Below are 9,722 nucleotides of genomic sequence, written 5' to 3' on the forward strand. Positions count from 1 at the left end.
CCCCACACATACAGAGTAAGCTTGGATTGGATGAGTCAAGCGCCTGTGCAAATCTCATTTGGAGCACCTTTTAAACAGCACAGCATTTCACAATGGTGTATATGGGAGGGGGGGGGGCAGGAAGGTCAGAATTATATTTCTGCCTGGGGTGAAGGGTGAAGGAAACGGGGAGTGGTAGTGAAAACACTACTCCCCGTGAGAGGCGGGAGAGGTGGAGAGCTTTGCAGAGGGGTTACTGTTAGGAACAGATATTATGATCCTGATGTTTTTGAGGTAAAGAAAGTGCCAGTCAGCATTTCATTATTAGACTGTGATCTAGTTTTCCAGATTTGTCTTACCTCTGAGAGATTACAGGTTCATTTTTTGCATTTATTTTTTCAAAGAGAACAGATTAACAATATCATTGGAAATATAAGGTTTATGTAATATTGGTGTCAAATATTTCATGTGAACCTCCCTTTGGAATTTGAAAGTCCTTTACTGGCTAGGTTTTTTGTTTTTTCTATCAGCAAATAGTAAACCAATAATGTATTTCTCAATAGATACGAAGTATATTGTCATTCTCAATAGAGCTTACAGAGTAGAACTGACCAGTACTGTTCTGGCACGATAATATATATCCCGTGTCTTATTCCTGTCACAAAGTGTAGAATTTGTCCAAAGGGTTTAAGACTGATTAATTGCTTTATATTCTGTAAAAGGAAACCACCTTGACCCTCATTTCTCATTTCCTAAATTGAATACATTGCATAACCCACTCTGTCAGAATATTCACAATGAGGTCATTTCGATCCCAGAGGACCAGATATGATGCTAAAACAATTGGGTTTTAAATAGCATGACTTTTAGCATAATAACCCTGTTCAGCAGCAAATAAATCATGAACATAGTTGACACTGGTCTTCTTTTCTTTCTTTTCTAATTTTGACTTTTTCATAAAGTTTTATATTATTGCATATTTTTCTCATATTCTTTGTTGATTTATTAGAACCATTTTTCCGTTCAGGCCTAATTAGTCTACATTTTCTTTAGTCATTATTGGTCATTCATATATACTTACTATGTCTATTAGTATTATAGTATAGTATATAGACTCTCAACTCCTGTCCAAGGCTCCTTTTTCAATTTGGATCGCAAATCAATAACGACACTGCCCTCTAGTGGACACTAAAGGATCTTGCAGAACACTTATCTTGCTGAGTATGATTGACTGTAAATGATGAGTTCCACCAGCGATTGGATGTTTGACATAACACTACACAGCTGATTCAAATTATCAAAGCTTGCTGCTTTGATTCAGCTGTGTCGTGTTAGGGCAAAAACCAAAACGTGCACCCCTTGGGGTCCCCAGGCCCGAGTTTGAGAAAACCTGAGTTAAGTTCTTTAGAAAAAATATTTAACTCTTTTGTATCTCTTTATTTGTAATGTTGTATGAAATTAGTTAGATCATTTTCAATTGGTCATTTTAGTTTGTTACAGTAAATATTATAATATACACACACTCAGTGTTTCAATAGGCCAATTTCTTTTCTATGCCTCTGTTCACTGATTATAACTTGTGACGCAAAGAGTGGCTAAAATATGGTTATGACGTTTCATGGGACAACGCACACTATAAGTACTGTCCTGCTTTGATATCATCAGGGCCAAATGACACACCTGCGGGGTGAGGCCAACTCAAATTCAATTAAAATTCATTATTTGAATTTTATTAATTCAGAATTGACCCAAAAAATTAATTTGAATTGGCCACACCTCAAAGGAAGCATAATTTGAATTGAATTTGAATGAAAGGAAGTGTAATTTCATTAAAACCATTTCAAATCTTTTCAACTGAGAAGTGAAATATGAAAGTCTCATTGATTAAGTAAATCTTTTATCAAAAGGATATGCCACTTACTAATGCATAGAATACACAGACCATTTAAAAAATGTGTTTGATTATAACTCAATCATAACTCAAACAGTATTTTTCTTTGTCATGAGATTATTAGATTGTTATATTGTTCTCTTCCATACTGTAGTGTTTGATGCAATGTATTCTGGGAAATCTATTCTTTCAGACAGCCTATGTTTTAGGAGAATGACTAGAAAATAAAAATAAACCTTTCAACCTTATGCTAAATGGTAGTGGTAACAATACATGATGTCAAAATAAACATTACTATGTTGATAGAATGAGTTGTGGTAGCTTGAATGTGAGTGTAAGGCTATTATACCTTTTAGGGTAGTTTGGGTTGTTACAGAGTATCAGAGCGAGATGCTCCTACCATCAGCTAGGGATTGTTCTGTACAGTGACATCAAATCATATCAAATCCAATTTTATTTGTCACATGTTTTGTAGACAACAGGTGTAGAATAAGAGTGAAATATCTGGAGTAGCAGAGGAGGCTGCTGAAGGTACCGCTTGCCGTGCGGTAGCTGAGTGAACAGTCTTTGACTAGGGTGGCTGGGGTCTTAGACAATTTGTAAGGCCTTCCTCTGACACCGCCTTGTATAGAGGTCCTGGATGGCAGGAAGCTTGGCCCCAGTGATGTATAGGGCCGTGCGCAATACCCTCTATAGTGCCTTGTGGTCGGATGCCGAGCAGTTGCCATACAAAGCTGCGATGCAACCAGTAAGGATGCTCTTGATGGTCCAACTGCAGAACCTTTTGAGGATCTGAGGACCCATGCCATATCGTTTCAGTCTCCTGAGGGGGAATAGGCATTGTCATGCCCTCTTCACAACTGTCTTGGTGTGTTTGGACCATGATAGTTTGTTAGTGATGTGAACACCAAGGAACTTGCTCCACTACAGCCCTGTCGATGTGAATTGGGGCGTGCTCAGCCCTCCTTTTCCTGTAGTCCACAATCAGCTCTTTTGTCTTGCTCACATTGAGGGAGAGGTTGTTGTCCTGGCACCACATTGCAAGGTCTCTGACCTCCTCCCTGTAGGCTGTCTCATTGTTGTCGGTGATCAGGCCAACCACCGTTGTGTCATTGGCAAACTTGATGGTGTTGGAGTTGTGCGTGGCCACGCTGTCGTGGGTGAACAGGGAGTACAGGAAGGAACTAAACACTTACCCGTGAGGGGCCCCGTGTTGACGATCAGCGTGGCAGATGTGTTGTTGCCAACCTTTACCATCTGGGGGCGGCCCATCCAGAAGTCCAGGATCCAGTTCCAGAGGGAGGTGTTTAGTCCCAGGGTCCTTAGCTTAGTGATGAGCTTTGAGGGTGCTATGGTGTTGAACTGTAGTCAACGAACAACATTCTCATGTAGGTGTTCCTTTTGTCCAGGTGGGAAGGGGCAGTGTGGAGTGCAATAGAGATTGTGTCATCTGTGGATCTGTTGGTGCGGTATGTGAATTGTAGTGTGTCTAGGGTTTCTGGGATGATGGTGTTGATGCTTGAAACATGTAGGTATTAGAGACTCTGTCAGGGACAGGTTGAAAATACCAGTGAAGACACTTGCCAGTTGATCAGCGCATGCTCTGCGCAAGCGCCCTGGTAATCTGTTTGGCCCTGCGGCCTTGTGAATATTGACCTGTTTAAAGGTCTTACCCACATAAACTACGGAGAGCGTGATCACACAGTCGTCCAGAACAGCTGGTGCTCTCATGCATGGTTCAGTGTTATTTGGCTCGAAGCGAGCATAGAAGGCATTTAGCCTTCTTCTGTCTGGTAGGCTTGTGTCACTGGGCAGTTTGCGGCTGGGTTTCCCTTTGTAATCCGTAATAGTTTGAAAGCCCTGCTACATCCGACGAGCAGAGCCGGTGTAGTAGGATTCAATCTTAGTCCTGTTTGGACGCTTTGCCTGATGGTTTGTCAGAGGGCACATCGGGATTTCTTATAGAGCGTCTGGATTAGTGTCCCTCTCCTGGAAAGCGGCAGTTCTAGCCTTTAGCTCAGTGCAGATGTTGCCTGTAATCCATGGCTTCTGGTTGGGATGTGTACGTACGTGCGTAGTGTCACTCTGGGGACGATGTCGTCGATGCGATTATTGATTAAGCCGATGACTGATGTCATATTCTCCTCAATGCCATCGGATGAATCCCGGAACTCATTCCCGTCTATGCTAGCAAAACCTTCCTGTAGCTTAGCATCTGCATCATCTGAACATTTCCGTATTGAGTGACTCACTCACATTTCCTGCTTGAGTTTGTGCTTGTAAGCAGGAATCAGGAGGATAGAATTATGGTCAGATTTGCTGAATGGAAGTCGAAGGAGAGTTTTATAAGCATCTTTGTGTGTGGAGTAAAGGTGGTCAAGAGTTTTTTTACTCTGGTTGCACTTGTTTCATGCTGGTATAAATTAGGTCAAACGGATTTAAGTTTTCCTGCATTAAAGTCCCCGGCCACTAGAAGCGCCGCTTCTGAGTGAGCATTTGCTTGTTTTCTTATGGCCTTATACAGCTCGTTGAGTGCGGTCTTAGTGCCTGCATCGGTTTGTGATGGTAAATAGACAGATACGAAAAATATAGATGAAAACTCTCTTGGTAAATAGTGTGGTCTACAGCTTATCATGAGGTACTCTACCTCAGGCGAGCAAAACCTCAAGACTTCCTTAATATTAGAGATAAGCGCACCAGCTGCTATTGACAAATACACACAGAACACCACCCCTCGTCTTACCGGTGGTTGCTGTTCTGTCTTGCTGATGCACGGAAAACTCAGCCAACTGTATATTATCCAAGTCCTCGTTCAGCCACAACTCGGTGAAACATAGGATATTACAGTTTTAATGTCCCATTGGTAGAATAGTCTCGAATGGAGCTCATCCAGTTTATTCTCCAATGATCGCACGTTCACTAGTAGGACGGATGGTAAAGGCGGATTATCCACCTGCCAACGAATTCTCACTAAGCACCCAGATCTGCGGCCTCTGTATCGGCATCTCCTCTTCATGCGAATGATGGGGATTTGGGCCTGGTCCGGGAGGAGGCGTAAATCTTTCACCTCCGATTCATTAAAGAAAAAAAAAATTGTCCGGTCGGAGGTGAGCAATCGCTGTTCTGCTGTCCAAAAGCTCTTTTCGGTCATAAGACATGGTGGCAGAAACAATATGTACAAAAAAAGTTACAAACAACTGTAAATAGTTGTTTTTGGAAATGGACTGCTTCACTTGGTGCTTCCTCTCATGCTGGTTCCACATGAAGGCCCGTAGGGACTGACCCAGATCAGCGATTTCTGGTGGCCTAGGCTCCGTGCCTGGCCCTGCCCCGTTCCTGGCGCCACCATCATTCTCCTTTTCTTCCTCTGGATTCCCATACTCTTCTTCATCCTCACGGAACTCCTGCTCCAGCTGTTCTCCTGATTCCGCCGACCCCGTCAGCGTGCTCTTGGTGCGAACCTTCTTCTCATTCTTAGGTGGCCCCCTGCTGGCCTGCGACCACTGCTGCCACCAATTGTAGAAAAGTAGAATGTTGAGGGCCTGGGGAGATGTCAGGGAAGAGCAGGACAACAGAGTTCTTAGTGTCATGGAAATTCCACACATGAGACACTCAAAGTCAATCTGAAATTAATCATAGTTTATTAACAGTAAATTGGAGAGGTTCCAACAAACCTGATGCACCATAGTGAACGTCTGTCAGGAGCTCCCCCCGGGCCAGTCCCGTTAGATCCCTTATATACAAACTTATATTTGCATGATTTAGCTTATTCATTCATAATTAATTCATCATTAACGTTTGCTTCACCCAATACTGGGTCACGCATGTGACAGACCAACACCTCCCGAGGCGTCTTCTCTCTAAGCTGAGACCTTGAAACTGAGATATCTTTCGTTCTCAAAACAAGGGTCTGGGCGTACTGCAACTTGCAGATACTGATAGGGAGGGTTCGTTCAATCAGTCACTTGCACGAACACAGAAAATGGTTATCAGAAAAGCACAAACATAGAACACAGAAATTGGTAAGAAGAAAAGCTACAATATAACATTTTCCATCACATTAGTTTTATATTTACATTTTTTTGCACCAAGTGAAGGAGTCCATCTCCAATAACAACTATTTACAGTGAAAATGGCCACCAAAAAAATATAATTATTTCAAAGGTCACTCAGTATGTACAACTCTAGCTCAAAACAGCCATTGTTGGGACAGCCCCTTTCTTCTCAAGGTCTGCAACAGACTTCTTAAATATCAGAGTAAGACTGCCTTTCCCTCCTCAGGACTATACCAAGTCTCACACAAATAGGGGAGTATTTCACTTTATCTAGAAAACAGGTATACCGCATGACTAACCAACATTCAGGTAAGTATATCCAACATTTCCCGTCTGTAATAATTATGAAAAACCCTTTCGTTGGCATTAATGATGAAAACAGGTAGAGTATCACGTTTACACAGAACGTGCTGACTTCACCTTTCTTATAACCACTGCATTTGACCGGCAGCCGTCTGTTTACTTGCCGCGTTCAAAACAACTGAGAACTCTGAAAAATACAAGGTCAAATCATGACGTCAGTGATCTTCAGGTCGGAGCTCAAGAAAGAGGTCAGAGTTCCCGAGTTGGATAACAGTTCAAATCGATTTTCCAAGTCGGAGCTCGTATTTTTCCGAGTTCCCAGTTGTTTTGAGCGCAAAAACTATTCACAGTGGAGGCTACCCAGAAGTGTAAGCGCAGGTGTTCGTTATACGGAAATACTTTGGCTATAAACTTTACCAAAACAGGGAACTAGTCACAGTGCGATGTTGGCGCAAAGCCGCATCATCACACTCCCACAGTGGGAGTGTCACACTCCCACAGTTCGAGACCCACCCAGACAGTGGGTCTCGAACGTAGGCCACCAGCACCGATTACAAATGCCCTAACCACTATCCCATTAACAGGGGTGGACTGGGACAATAATTCGGCCCTAGCATTTTATCCACACCATCCCACATCACTGCACGCACCACCAACTCACCCCCAGCCATACACACACACACCCCATTCCCAAACACACACCCTGACCCTACACACCCTACTTATACACATGCAATAATGCTGACACATAACATTGTCAGTACAGCGTTTCTCAACCAGTTCTATACTAGTGACTGGCGAAACATGGTCTTCCTTTTAACCAGCTGTTTAAAACAAATACAATACGTTAAAACACCACTGGAGATACAACTCACCACTATAATGGTGCTTCTGCTCTAGTCATTTTGTTTGCCGACCTGTTGTGCTGTCTATCTGTCTCAGCATCTTCTCTGCGGTCACTCTGTGCTTCTTGTTCTGTCTGTCTGCGTTATAAACACCAAGATAACTACTTAGGCTATATTGCAAATGAATGCCTGTCATATGTGTTCCCCTGAATCAACACTTAGCCTAAGTGTTAATTACTTTTACAAGGCTGCAGGCTAACAGTTTCCCGTGGTGGCAGCAGCCTGTGATTTGGTCAGACCCAAATCATGAGTAATCATCTTGAAAAGTATTTCATAGTACTTTATTAAAAAGTGTAATAAGAGGGATCACGTGACCCCTGAACGAGATGGCCGCATGAACTAGGAGCTCCGCACAAGTAGTTTCCAATTCCTAATCTTACCTCCACTTCAAGTTTAAACTCATTTAGCTTTAGTCAAAAAGTCATGGCGGCTACAAAAGGCGACACTACAGGTGACATTTTTACCCGGACTCGAGCACTAGCGACGGAAAAAGCCTCCAAGAAGCAGCTAGCTTCAGAAAAAGCTAGCGCCATTAGCCAGGAGCAAGAGGACCCGTTCCCCCCCGAGGCCCAACGAAGGCCAACCTCGCACTCTGTCGAAGACATCTTTTCTGAGCTGAGATCCCAACGTACAGAACTCAACACTAAACTAGATGCCATTAACGCTCAGCTCAGTGCGATAGGGGGCAAGGTGACAATCCTGGAAAATGCTTTGCCTGACATAAACAACAAGATAACCATAAACGCGGGGCGCCTGGACGAGGCAGAGGGGCGAATCCTATCCACGGAAAACTTATTGACAGACGCCATGGAAACAATAGCATATGCTAAAAAAAAAATAGAGCAGCTGGAAGAGAAAACAGAGGACCTGGAAAACAGGGGGCGAAGGAATAATTGTGTTCTATTAAATCTGGGCGAAAAAGAAGAGGGAAACATGCCACTGATCCGCTACCTGCAAGACAAACTTCCCGAGTGGCTCCACCTGTCCACCGACAGACCCATAGAACTCGAGAGAGCTCACCGAGCACTGAGGCCCCCACCAGCAGCCAGACAACCACCGCGCCCAATCACCATACGTTTCTTGAGATTCACCGACAAGGAACGAGTCCTACAGGCGGCGAAAACCAACACCATTACAGTGGGAAACGCCAAACTCACCTTACTCCAGGACCTGTCAGCTGGAATACGCCGAAAGCGCCGAGAGTTTGACGAGGTGAAGAAATGCTCCATTGACCGAGGCATCTTTAGGGGATTCAAATACCCAAACGAGCTCAGGATTCTTCACCAAGGAGCCCTGCGACACTTCAAAACTCCCGAAGAGGCAAAACGTTTTTTGAAAGACAACCCCGGTCAATGAGAAATGGACCAATGACTAAATGCGATTACTATTATTACTAAAGGAGGTAAGACAACATATAGCCGATATCCAAAGACCCACCCGCCCTGCTAAATGTCATTATAGCCGTCTAATCTATATTTATGTTCCTTTAGCTGAGAGGGATAGGCTCCATATTATAACCTAGGCCTACTATATGTAGGCTGGGCTATTGATTTTATTTTTTTCCCATTTTTAATGTGGTCTGGACGGGGGCTACGTTGTCATTTACCCAATGCGGGGCGGAGAGGATGAGGCATTTCTTTGGTGGGGAGGGGGAGACGTTGTGCGTTGCTAACTGTTCCCGGTTTTTTTGTTGTTGTTGTTGGAACACAGAATTGTGACTGAGCGGGGAGGTAATAGATCCAACGGGATATGTCGAGTTGTTTGGGAACTCGGCTGGGGTGTTCAGAGACTGTTATTTTATGTAAACCATTTATTTTCCTTTTATGTGAACGCAGCTGTAACTACTATCCACCTTTACCCAGAGATGACTTGCACTAAAGTTCGATTACTGTTCGATGACGATGACTAGTACCTTAAATCTATTGACATGGAACTGCCATGGTCTAGGTCATGCAATAAAACGGAAAAAGATACTATGTGCTCTAAAAAAGGAAAAAGCAGACATCGCGCTATTGCAAGAGACACACCTCTGTGATGCTGAACATGCCAAACTCCGCAGAGCTTGGGTGGGACAGGTGTATACCTCATCTTTCAAATCCAACAGTAGAGGCACAGCCATACTTATCCATAAGAATGTTCCATTCATAATTGACAAAAACATATCTGATCCGGAGGGGAGATTTATTTTGATAACTGGGTCACTGTATGGCCAACCAATTACTCTCTTAAATATATACGCCCCTAACACAGATACTCCTGCTTTTATGTCGAAAATGATAACCCTGTTCAATGAGCATTGTGTTTCCTTTGGAGTGTTGGCCGGAGATTTTAATTGTACCCTGAACCCAACCCTAGACAAATCATCTCAAGTCCCCACCACAAATCCTAGATCTGCAAAGATGTTGAACTCTCTTACTAAAGAGATGGGACTGATAGATATCTGGAGAGAGACTAATAGCTCATCTATGGACTATACATACTACTCTAATGTCCATAACACCTACTCCCGTATAGATTACATTTTTATCCCAAAGAGTTTCATAAATTCAGCCACGTGTAGAATCGGACCCATAGCGCTTTCGGATCACG

Source organism: Salvelinus alpinus, chromosome 23 (assembly GCF_045679555.1).
Source record: "Salvelinus alpinus chromosome 23, SLU_Salpinus.1, whole genome shotgun sequence".
Taxonomy (NCBI): domain Eukaryota; kingdom Metazoa; phylum Chordata; class Actinopteri; order Salmoniformes; family Salmonidae; genus Salvelinus; species Salvelinus alpinus.